Below are 12486 nucleotides of genomic sequence, written 5' to 3'. Positions count from 1 at the left end.
GTTGGCCCACAAGACATAATATAGCCATGAAAGCTACACCTGCTTTATAATAAGAGTCACTTTACTCATGAGAATGACTTACAGCTACAATGTAGGAATTAGTGTTGAAATGCTGTATTTTAATTCTATTCAATTGACGCTTCTTGACATTAAGTATTTATTCAAGTGGCAGGTGTCCTGTAATTTAGGAGGGTGATGGGTGGATTCCACTCGAACAAGTTCAAAAAATCATAGGCAAACTGTAATTGCAAGTTATGTAGGTGCACGGCTATGAATGTCTTGAAAAAAATCTTAACAGGTAAAAGGATTTTGTACTGGAGTTTTGAAAACATGACTAGTCAGAAAATGTGGCAGCTGAAGGCCCAGTCAGCAAAAGACCAATTCCCATATACAACTTCAATCATCTAAATAGAATGGATCCATTCACACAGATAAGCATCTTGCTCGTTTGGAAAAGGTTTTCTGGGCTTGACTGGAAATGCACTGATAAATTATCTGTTGATGTCAGTCATAATTGTCTCAGACCCACAGTCTTTTAGAAAACTAGAAAATTACATCATCAACACCTGCCTAGGTGCTATTTATGTTAGGCTTACTAGATCTTATATCAACAAAAAATACCACTTAAATAATTTTAGTCATAATTTTTACAAACTTGCTAAGTCCCTTCATGTGTTTCAGAACCTGTGAGAGAGATTATTCACAATGCAAGTGTTCATTTTTGACAGAGGCAACAAAACAGAGCTCATCACCTGTAGAAACGCAATCGGCTTTGGAAGCAGTAATCATCACGACACATTTGAAAAGCAGTGTAATGTGTTTTGGCAGCACATAAATGAATAGCAATCAAAACCAATGCTGTTCTGTTTGATCTCTTACCAAATGATTCAGCGTTGTGGCTTAAAAGTCATACAGGTGTTCTGAGATTAAAACAGGACTACACTTTTCTTAAAGGAAAAGAAAATATTTGGGTCGTTTGGCTTATGGGATAAAAATTGACTGGAAGAAATTCTAATGTATTTCTGGACCTTGGTTCAGAATCAAAGGCAACAATTATAACTAGCCTTTATGGCTCAGCTAATTCATTTTGGAAATTAGTATGTATTATCAAATCACTTTACATGGGATAATCTGGTAGGAAATACAGTCTCCATTTTAAAGAGCTAAGAAGAGAAATGCTATGCTGAATTCGTTTGGTCATAAATAAAAGCAGAGGTTGTAACAGGATAAATTACGCAAAGTTCTCAGTGCTGCAGCTTGCATAGCACCTCTGCAGCAAAACCAGTATTCTATAATAGTAATGTATATAATTTCAAATTGTCTACAAAAGGTCTGCAGGTAAAATGATAGGGTTTTATATGTGTATGGTGCCTTTCCTTCATCGGTATTCGATGTCTATCTTTTTTGACAGATCTTTGAACATTCTTACATTCTTCTGTAGCACAGTAACACCAAAACATCTTGAAAAAATGATTTATTTTGCTATTAAGCCTTCTCTGGGAAATTACAAATGCTAAGTATTCAGTCCACTGATGTCAACAGGATTTTTCCATTGATTTCAATGAGCCTAGGATCCCAGCTGTCATTCTGAACAGCTCTTCTGTGTTCGAATTGCAGAGCGAATCATCCCATATGCTTAATGATTATAATTTTATATTAAAAATATAATTATAGTTCCATTAAATGCTTATCTCTATAGCTTATGTATGACCCAGTCTCCCAGTTGTGGCTTTAGAAGGTAGACGAGTGGAAAAAATGTCTCCAGTTTAAAAGCTTATTTTAGAACCTGAAACAGATAGAAATCCTGATAAACTGTCCTTTTGTGGCCATTCACTCTGCCTCTTATAGCTTCTATAGTTTGAGATTTTAGATGCAAACCTAGAGGATGGAAGGAGTCCTATATTTTTCTTTTTTAATGTTTATTAATATCAGAAGATATTGAAAAAATGGATTCAGGAGAGTGTCAAACAGGTGGTTCTGTGTTTGTCACTGGAAGACTACTAACAAGCTTAGTTTGTTTTAGCTGAATTATTAATTATTAATTAAATCAAGGAGACATTTGATCACAGTGTGTTACCATGCTCATGAAACAGCCTTTGGTGCAGAATGTGGCTGCACGTCACAGAACAATGAATGGCAGTTAAACCCAGGTATCTCATTGCCAAAGTAGCAACATATTTTAACATAATGGCCAAATCAGCACTGAATTCTAGATCATTCCGTGTCTTCAAATGCTTGAAACACTAGGCCATGACAGCGCAGTTCATTCAGCAATGCAGGTTATCAAGCACATATGGCAAAAAAAGGGATAAAATTGTATGGCTGTTTTAGGTAACATAGATGATTTCATGGTCTTCAGGCTTAAAATCTAGTCGGTGTTCCCATGCTCACGTTAAGTCTTAGTGACCTAGACCGTGCCAGGATAATCCACAGCCAGCTTCCACCTGCCCTGTACTTTCCTGCAGAATGCCATGCAGTCTGCTAAAGAGGCAGGGATACTCAGGGAGGTACCTATTCCTAAAGCTTTACGTTAGTCTCATAGTTTGCTGGTGGTGACAACTGAACCTGCCTGAGCTGGCTGGACTTCCTCATCCATCTTCAGCCAGCGCCTTTGGTCTTCCCTCTCTTTTCCTTGCATCACCTTGCAGGAGGGTACGAAGGGTATGGCCCCAGCGAGCAGCTGGCTCAGCTGCTCCTGCAGATGCTCCTGAGTCAATGAGTGATGGAGAAGTGCAAGTCACTGCTTCAGCTCACATCATGCATTTTCACTGAGCAGGTTAGAGAGCACCTGTATAGAACCTGACTTCCAGCAGGGAGGTGTTAGGCAGTGACTCGTGGATAAATCTTCTTCAGTTGACACAGCTTCAGCTGAAAGAAGATCTGTGAATAACACAAGCTGGATGAAAACCACTATGTCAGCTAAACTAATTTACCACCCCTCCCAAAGCAAATTATTTACGTTTTTACTTTATCCTCCTGTATCTTACAGTGGCCTGATGTATGTAGACATTTTGTGCACTCTGAAATATGTAAAGTACAGTATAGTACCACATCCAATAATCAAAAATAATGAGACACTTCTGCGAGTGTACAGTAAGATCAATACACTGTATTTATGAATAAATATGTTCAGGAATCAACCAAGTGAAGAACATCCACGTTTCATGCTTATAAAGGCAGCGGTTCCCAAGGGACAGAAAAAAATATCTGTTCATCATCATAGCCAGGCAGCACAAAAACTACACCTTTTTTCAGCTGTACTTTGGTTATTTTCATCTCAACTTTCCCAACATACTTGACAGAATGAAAATGCTTCATGAATCATCTCTCTGAATGTAAATGTAAATGCATGTGACCATAAATAGATGTGAAAATGAATTTGCACTGTATATATGCATGCTAATTTTTCCAAGCTACAAATTTGCCATCTTTTAGATAGATAAATGATTTAATTTCTCTCCTTGGCATTCTTTTTAAAGATTGCCTTTTGTACCCTTGAAAACAGTATTTCATACGGTATAACAAATTGTCTTTAAGATTTATTTTTTGTTTAAACTTACAGCCAGCTTAGTATTTCTGAATTTTAAGGAAATTCTAATTTTCTAATTCTGAACCCATAATACTAAATTTGTAACTGAAAATACATAAAATATTTTGAAATATATATATTTTAAATAAGATCTATTAAGGAAGAAGAGCTTGTACTTTTTAAAAATCAACATCTAGGATATGACTTGAATATAAACTCTCTCAGGTGTAAGTAATATAAGCATCAGCAAAAGCTAGCCAAATGTGTGTTACTGCTTGATTGAGACACGACAGCCAGAGATGTCAATTTTTGAAAAATACATCTGTTTTCCAGTCTGTGAACCCGTAGCTTTGTTTAACCAAACTTTATCCATTTGCCGCCCAGAATGCATTGCCCCTGATGATAAAACTCCAGTACACTGCAATATAAATTGTGAATTTTCTTGAGTTAACTAAGTTGCTGTGCTCTTCTGAAAAATTTGCAACATACTGCGTTGCCCTTCATGCAGCCATAGCTGCTCTGAGGCGCAGGAGGAGGGGTGAGCCCTCTGACTGTGGCATCACCAGCGCCCTGATGTTAGCAGCACTGATGTTTGATGGCTAGGACATTTGATGGCTAGGACAGGCTGGAGTCACTGCCTCGCACGGGAGCACATCAGACTCTTGTACCTCTGAGAGACAAGGGCAGCCCCTGGGTTCCAAAGTCATTTTGAGGGGGAAGCCGCTATCACCACGGACACAAAGTGCCATTATTCACCTAACTCAGTACTGGAGGCAGTGTGCCTGCCAAGTTTGGAATTTTTCATCCTCACATGACAAACTATTTTTTTCCTTTCCCCCCCCCCCCTCGTTACTATATTACTTGTTAGAAAAAGAATGGTGCCTTTACTAAGCATCTTGGCAGGAGAGTAAAAAGGATTTGGAGATGTTGGGAGAGGTGTAGCTCAGAGCGCAGGGCAGTGAGTCCCTAATCTCTAGTGGAACTTGAAGTGCGAGGAACAAAACAGTTTCCTGGTGATGGCAAACTGGGAGGTGCTGTTGATTCTCTTGAGGGACAAGAATCCTTCCAGAGGGATCTGGATAGACAGGAGCATTGAGCAACGATTAATGGGATGAAATTTAACAAGTCCAAATGTATTTTTCACCTATGACAGGGTATGCTGGGCACAAGTATAAATTGGGAGAGGAGTAGCTGGAGAGCAGCCCTGCAGAAAGGGATCTGAGGGTGCTGGCTGCCAGCAGGTTCCATACGAGTCAGCAGTGTGCCCTGGCAGCCCAGAAGGCAAACTGCATCCTGGGGTGCAGCAAACACAGCGTAACCAGCGGTCAAAGGATGATCATCTCGCTGTGTTCAGTGTTGGTGTGGCCTCACCTCAAGCACTGGCTGCAGTTCTGAGCCCCACAATTTAAGAAGGGTGTGAAGGTCCCCTTGGTTATGTCCAGAGGAGGGCAACAAAAGTGGTGCAAGGGCTAGAAGGAATGTCCTATGAGGAGCAACAGAGGACTTCAGGCTTCGCTAGTTGGGAGCAAAGGAGGCCGAGGTGTGACCTCGTTGCTCCCTACAGCTTTCTGCAGAGGGGAAGGGGGGAGGGAGGTGCTGACCTCTTCTCCCTGGGATCCAGTGACAGGACATGTGGGAATGGTTCAAAGCTGCACCAGGGGAGGTTCAGACTGGGCATTAGGAAGCATTTCTTTGCAGAGAGGGTGGTCAAACACTGGACAGCCTTCCCGGAGAGGTGGCTGATGCCTCAAGCCTGTCAGTGTTTAAGAGGCATTTGGACAATTCCTGTAATAACATGCTGTGACTTTTGGTCAGCCCTGAAGTAGTCAGGCAGTGGGACTAGATGGTCACTGTAGGTCCCTTCCAACTGAAATACTCTATTCTGCTTTATTCTTACAGGAAGTCAAGTAAAGATAGATCGATCTGCTAGATGTTACTTCTATTTGTGCGATAAGATACATATTTCAAATAGAACAGACGCAAGCATTAAGACATTAGAATTTAATAATTAAAAATATGGTGTTATTTCAGTTCTGGTAAAACCATTCAGACTGGGTGAAATAAAGATTAAACAAGCATGAGACTATATAAAAATTGCTTATTTTAAGGTGGAATGTAAAAATATGCAAGTATTTCTAGATAACAGATTTAGAAGGAATAGTTGCTTGAAAATATTAGACCATGGTTCCCAAGCTGCCCTAACTGCCTAAATATATATACACCTGTAGCTCAGAATAAAAGGAAATAGTGACTTAAAAAAAAAAGAATTTAAAAAAATTGTTTACTACAAAGTCACTTTTATAATCTCTGATCAGTCCTAGAGGCCTGATCTTGGACTAGGCAGGCTGTGTTTGATAAGAATACAGAAGCTCTTATATTTTTGAAACATTAGAAATTATTTAGGCTTGGTGTGCAAAGGGGCTAAGAAAGAATTCTTACTTTTTCCAGTTATGGAATTTTATCTTAAAAGTTATAGCTGCTCTGGGTTGCAAGCTGGGCAAGATTTAGACTATTACCTAAAGGATTCAGATGTAACAGGCAAATGAATATGGAAAATTAACTTTTTAAGGTCCTGCAAAAATGTTTGTAAAATCTATGAAATAGAAAGAACTTATAGATTTTAGAAATTGTCACGGACTAAACTGCTTTTGTGATGACCCATTTGGGGCATTTGCAAAAGAAGCATCCACACAGTGCTAGAAAATATTTTATACTCCGTGCACATTATCATGAAAACCATTTCAGTTGTATGTATTAAATATGTGTGGTTTTATATAGATATGCATTGTGTGACGTGTATATATATATAAATATATAAATATATATATACACACACACAGTTTTTGCGCATTTTGTCTAAACTGTCTAAATATCCCAGTTCTGTTCATTAGTGTTTCACTGTTTCCAGTTCTAAGGCATAGAAGAACCCAATCTGTTGTAACACCATGAACCAACAGATTCATCATAATGAAAGCTGTACTACTAATTTTGAGAGTGAAAGTTATTCATGCTTGGACATTAGAAAAACATACAAATACATACAGATTCTAGGGAGGTGTTCTGCTTTTAAAAGGCTGTGTACCAACAGCATGGTTATAACTAAATGGTAACAAGAAGTGAAAATTGCGAATTCTGGGACATGACTTTATAAAGGATTCTCTCATTTCTGCATTGTGTTGGTTTCTTTCTATCAACTGTAAAATACTGAGTTAGTAAGACATGATTTCAAATTTATTTTACTGTTTTTATTTTCTAAATGATAAAATAATTTAACTGCTTTCTTCTCCTTCAGAGAATTATCTTCTTTTCATGAGGGAGATAATTGAAAATCCAAATTACACGCTTAAGTACTTCCTGAGATACTAAATTACAGTATATGCAATAAAATGTAGAGGTCAGACACAAGCAAAACATCAGTGTGATCATGTCCCTGTGTTTCCTGAGTATTTACGTATAGTTTTCAATTATAAGACATACTAACCAAAACTGCAGAATAAAAAGGTAAACATGAGGATTTGATGAGATCTCCAACTCCGATGTAGAAATTTCACGTTTCATAAAGACGACAACTTTAAAGTAACTGAAATCCATAAATTCTGGCATAAATATGCAAACAACTTGAAAGCATATGTAGGTGGATCCTGGTTACTTAAGAATGCCTAAACAGCAACATAACTAAAAAGGCCAGTTTAGGGAAAACCAGGATGATGCTGGTATCGTCCTTTCTGGATACAGAATGTTCGTTCTGCTTTCTGCTGACCTCCCTCTAGCGGGGGCGTGTAAGTCTGCATGCAATGAAACTTCAACGTCCCTCCACAATTTTTCATGCACCAGAGCTGTAACACATGATGCATATGTTACAAACATCTGTTTTCAGTAATCAAGACAAATTCTGTCAGTTCCTTTAGGGAAAAGCAGTTTATGTAGTATACACAGAGACTGGAATTACAAAGCCTTGGAATTCAAAGGCCCATCAGAGAATGGCCAGGAATGTCATTTGATTGCTCGCTAAACCCATTCCTTATTGATTGAAATTTTATTTTTTTAAAAAAATAGAATTAATATACTGGCTAGATTCTTCCTAGATGTGACACCGGTGCAGAAGGAGAAAGGAAAAATAGAGAAACAGGTGTTTACAGAGACTTCTTTATCCCTCATCCTTATGGGGTGAGCAGGCTCTCAAGGGGATAGGAAATAAAGTCTGGCCTCACCTCCCCTAATCTCCACACCAGCCTGCACTCTGTGTTTGGTATGCAGGAGGAGTATATTGCACCCCATAAATCAATGTAATGCCAAATCTGCTCTTTCCCTCACACCCACGTTTTGTGCCTTCAGACAAGTGGAGCTCTGATGCAGAATGTCTTCCAGTTCCTGCCGCAGAGCGCTGTGCCTCAGCTGCCCTCGGCTTTCCTTGGGTCGCAGTGAATGGTATGATGAGCTCCTCTAAAACCATGCACTGGTGATTCACAAATGTAAACAACAAGATTACTTGTGCACGTATGACACGTGGCAGCCTTATACATAGAGAAGCAAACCTCTTACAGATACAGTGGGTAAATAGATAAAAGCCAGGAATACACACACATGTGCATACCTTCACTCATGTATACCCTCAAATGCAACTTGTCAGTCATTTTAAGGAAGACAAAGTAGTTGCAAGATCACAGAAGGTTGTTCTTCTCATATCAATAGCATTAATCATATATTTCACTGTGAATATAACAGTAAAACACAACTTTGATTAATGATAGCGTCGCTGTATTTAATTAAGTGCATGCAACACAGCACCGGTTGGTTGTGATTATTTCTCCCCTTGACCTCGTCTAGCTGAGGAAGAATGTGAGTGAAATCAGGGGTGTTCCACTGATGCAAACCTGGCATGGGAGGGGACTTCTGGGGCCATCTTTGCCCAGATGACTTCTCAAAACTCAAGAGAAGGAAAAAGACGATCAAGTCTGAATGTTTGAACTCACATCAAACGTTACAGTAATCAGTTATAGGCAGTTAAATCACACCTGTGGATCCCAACTCAAAGCAGCGTCTTCTTGTCCTAAACTTTGCACTCATGTATACTGGGGAACTATTCCAAAGAGTTTCCAGTTGTTGGAAACAAAGGTTAGGGAATGCTTACAGGTGCAAAAAAGTTACTGATAGATCTGGACATTGACTTCAGATAGACAGCCCTCTGGTACGCAGCCGTGTGCTAGATCGGTATGGTTGGGCTCTGGCTCTTGCTTTGGCAGGGGTTTGAGCTCTCTTTCACAATTGCCTTTTTTGTCAATACAATGGAGCCTCACAGTTCTCAGAGGGTGTGTTGCTACTAGCTGCATGCAACCCCTAGTGAACTGACACGAGCAGCAGAACAAAACCAAATGGAATGGCTTTGCCAGTGAAAAAGAGTAAACTCCAAGTAGCAAATCTCACAGAAGGGTAGAGGAAAAGAGAAGAAAGGTCAGAAAGAAATGATGGGAAGAGGGAAAAAAGATGGAGAAGGACAGGTCAACTGCAGCATTCGTTGCTGCATATAAAGGAAATGGAGGTGAAAATCCTGCATGGATCTATCTGAAAGAAGAGGGAGAGGTCTTTACATAAAGACCTTGCAAACCATTGCAGTAGCCCCCAAACCACATTTCCTTCCACCGCGCGCTATTTGATCCTGCTGCTGTATTGACTTTTGTGTGCTTTTAGTAGTTACTTCTTTGGCAATGGGAATGGGAAACGTTCTGCAGAGTTGTGGGCATGGCATTATGTCAGTGAGCAGGAAGGAACTGGAAGGGTTTTACCTGCCTGTGGCAAAGATAACTAAAATGCCTCCTAGGGCATCTTGCCAGCAGCCTTCAAAAGTGCCACTTTGATTGCACCTTTAAACTGGGCAGCTTGTGCTGTTCACTGTGCCAAATAAAAATTCTCTTGGTTTCTTTTTAGACAGCTTTTGAATCATGGTGAAGCCAAAAAAGAAATGTCTCTAATAAGTGCTATTTTTTCCACTCACCACTAACACAAAAATGCTGAACAGATTGAAGGCAGGGGGATGGGAAGGCAAGAGGGATGAGTGAGGAGGAGTTCCATTGTGCTGAGACCAATTATAGAGGTCTCAGCCCAAAAAAAGACTCTTTCAGAAAGTCACAAACAAATGAAAACAGAAGACTGTGATAAATCGTGGCACAGCTTTAACAGCCATGCATCTCTTGTTCCCCCCAAAGCTATAATAATAAGCAAATTTGAATGGGTCATATCCCTCTGAGGACCGTAAATTCTATCAGTATTTGAATACTTTGCGTCTTCACTGTGTTAGATTATTTCACTAGTAATTAATTATATTTTTTTATTTAAAAAACCTGCAAAAACATACCACTTTAAAAAATTTATTCATCTTTCTGATACCCTAATATAGTATTGACAAAAAAAGCTTTCAGCTTGGTGTTGGAAACAAAACAAAGCATCAGCTGGAAATAAGGCTTGTTCTGTTGAATATGAATTCATCCACCTCCTTCAATTTTGAAATCTTAACAGCCTCACACCGCATTCAGGTTGTTCCCTTGTACTTCTCTGCCTATTCATGCATCTTTATGCTCACAGAGCATTACATCTCTTTTGCCTCCTTGAACTTGTTTGTCCAATATGTTTTTCACATAGCATATCCTTCCAGAGTGTGTTTTCAGAAAGCAACACATGGGAAATGCTGTAGAACCTCCGCTTTTTCAAGCTCAAGAGGGAAAATAACCAGCTGATAATCATTAGATTGTGGGAGCTGAAGGCATATATGACATAAGTACGTAAGCATAGCTTTCATTAAAAAGTGTATAAATGGCTAATCGGAGTGGGTAAATCTGTCCTGAAAATTATTTGGTGATACCTATCAGACGCGATCACAACATACAAGTTACAGTGTGGTGTTTTCCTGACTATATCTTAAGGCAGTTTGGAAGACAGATTATGTCACCACTCCGTTTCTGGTTGCCATTATTCATGCTTCTATTGAATTCCATCTATTTCTGTTCTCATCATTGTTCAAAAACACTGGATTGTGCCACCACAGTTGGGAATCAGTAAGGAGGACCATGTCAGTTCTAAAAAAGGAAAGCTTTATGCTTTCACAAAAAAGGCTTTGTTAATTAGTGCTGCACAAGGAGGGAAATGACAAAACTCCATACTTTTCCATTTAAATGTTTGTAAAAGTGACTTTGTTTAAATTTCACTGAGTGTAGCAGGAAATGTTAAAGCTGAAAGAGACCAGACAGAGCACACTAATGTCCTTTGGGGTGGGAGTGAGAGGGAAAGGGACTTAGGATTATATTTTCTTTATTTATACTCTTTCCTTTCCACTAGAAAACTGTGAACTTTTAAAGCTTGTAAAAAAAAAAAAACCCTATTGATTTGACAGCCCTGAAGATAGAACGCTTCTTTTTATATAGACAGCCAGCACAACATGAGCAACCGCAGTACCGAACCCCTGTGTTCACTGCTGATCTGTGGACAAAGGGAACAATTACAGAGCCAGGGCAACAGCTGTGCGAGATGCCTCCTTGCACACATTTGGCTGGCTGTTTCAGAACACCCTTATACCAGGACACATCTCACCTATCCTTAGGTATTTAAATTCAGGCAACCTATTTACTTACTCTATGCAGATAATAGCTAAAGAGAGCTGCTTCTAGAGCATAAGCGAAATCTCAAATGGATTCTTCCATTTGAAAAAGTGCAGGACGCTTACACTCCTAACTTGGATTCTTCAGTTATATGCCCAAAATTAGGTGGATGAATCTAGATCTTAGCATATCCATACAAGGAATTGATGTTGAGTAGCAAGTATACTTTTAATACACATGCTAGTGCACAGTGCATTCATTTCCTCATATAGACAAGATATAACTCACAAATGGGACTGTTGTTTATTAGGACAAATTAGTAAGATTCTGCTGCAGCTGTACAAGATAATTTCTGGAAACCGTATTGCTCCACTATCAAATAACTCATGCTCTGTACACAAAAATAATGTGCCTAAAGTACAAAACTTTAGGGTTTTTTTTCTATAGAAGCAAGGTTGCCTGTGGCAGTAAAATTTTGTATTTGGCTAGTCCTAAGAATACTGTTTATTTATTAGTGGAAATGATAATACTTATTTTGGCAACCAATATTGACCTAATAAAACACAGATGTGTGAATGTAGCTATATTTGCATTCATGCAGAGATCTGCAATTTATAGTCACCTAGGGGCTCCCTGTGTCCACAGTGAGCCACAGGCATTGGCTCCACACTCAGCAAAGCCACGGAAGCCTTTCTGTTTGGACTTCAGCTTCAGAGAGAGAAATGTGGATGTAGGTTTCATATAATTAATTTCCCGTTCTCTGCCTCTTCACTTTTTTGCTTGATTCATGAGAATCCAAAACCAATCTCTTGTGGCCAGCTAACTTTTATTTTTAGGTCAGAAATTAAGCTGCTAATATAAAGATTATTTTTCTCTCTAAAGCCAGGAAAATAGATTTCTCCTTTATCCTCTCCTGTCCAAACTGATCTCTCCTCCACAGGGTAATCAAACCTTATTTCATGTTTCAATTCACCAGCTTTCTGAAGCTGATGAAGATGACCTTGCTTCAGCCACGTTCATCCTCCTCTCACCAAAATTTGAACTTCTGCTCCACTACACCAGGGTCTGCGAGTAAAACTGACATAAAACCTGCCTTTATAAATTGCATGCCAGTTTTGTACACCTATCGATTTGTACGATTTGTACACCTATCACATTTTTTGGTGTTGGTTTGCTCCAGACAAATATCAGCCAACCTGGTGCCTTCTTGCAACACTTCAAAGCAAAATTGGTTTGGTTTGTATTTCTTTGGGACTTTTTATCCTGCGTGGTAGCTAAACAATAGTTGTTTCCCACCTGTTCTGCAGGTTCATCCTACAGCTTTTGCATGGATGGGAATACCTACACTTGCCTGCAAAATTTTAGAAT

General features: G+C 39.2%; 1 long non-coding RNA gene across 1 annotated transcript in view; it reads right to left on the bottom strand.

The window, feature by feature from the left end:
- Window positions 1–6759: 6759 nt before the first annotated feature.
- Window positions 6760–12486, bottom strand: part of LOC121083040 — a 33590-nt gene continuing 27863 nt past the window's right edge. The window contains exon 4 of the long non-coding RNA XR_005826223.1: window positions 6760–7985. This is a non-coding gene — a long non-coding RNA (uncharacterized LOC121083040). The remainder of the gene's footprint in view (window positions 7986–12486) is intronic.

Source organism: Falco naumanni, chromosome 2, assembly GCF_017639655.2.
Source record: "Falco naumanni isolate bFalNau1 chromosome 2, bFalNau1.pat, whole genome shotgun sequence".
Lineage (NCBI taxonomy): Eukaryota > Metazoa > Chordata > Aves > Falconiformes > Falconidae > Falco > Falco naumanni.
The sequence above is the reverse complement of the archived record's forward strand: the minus strand, read 5'-3'. Positions and strand labels throughout refer to the sequence as shown.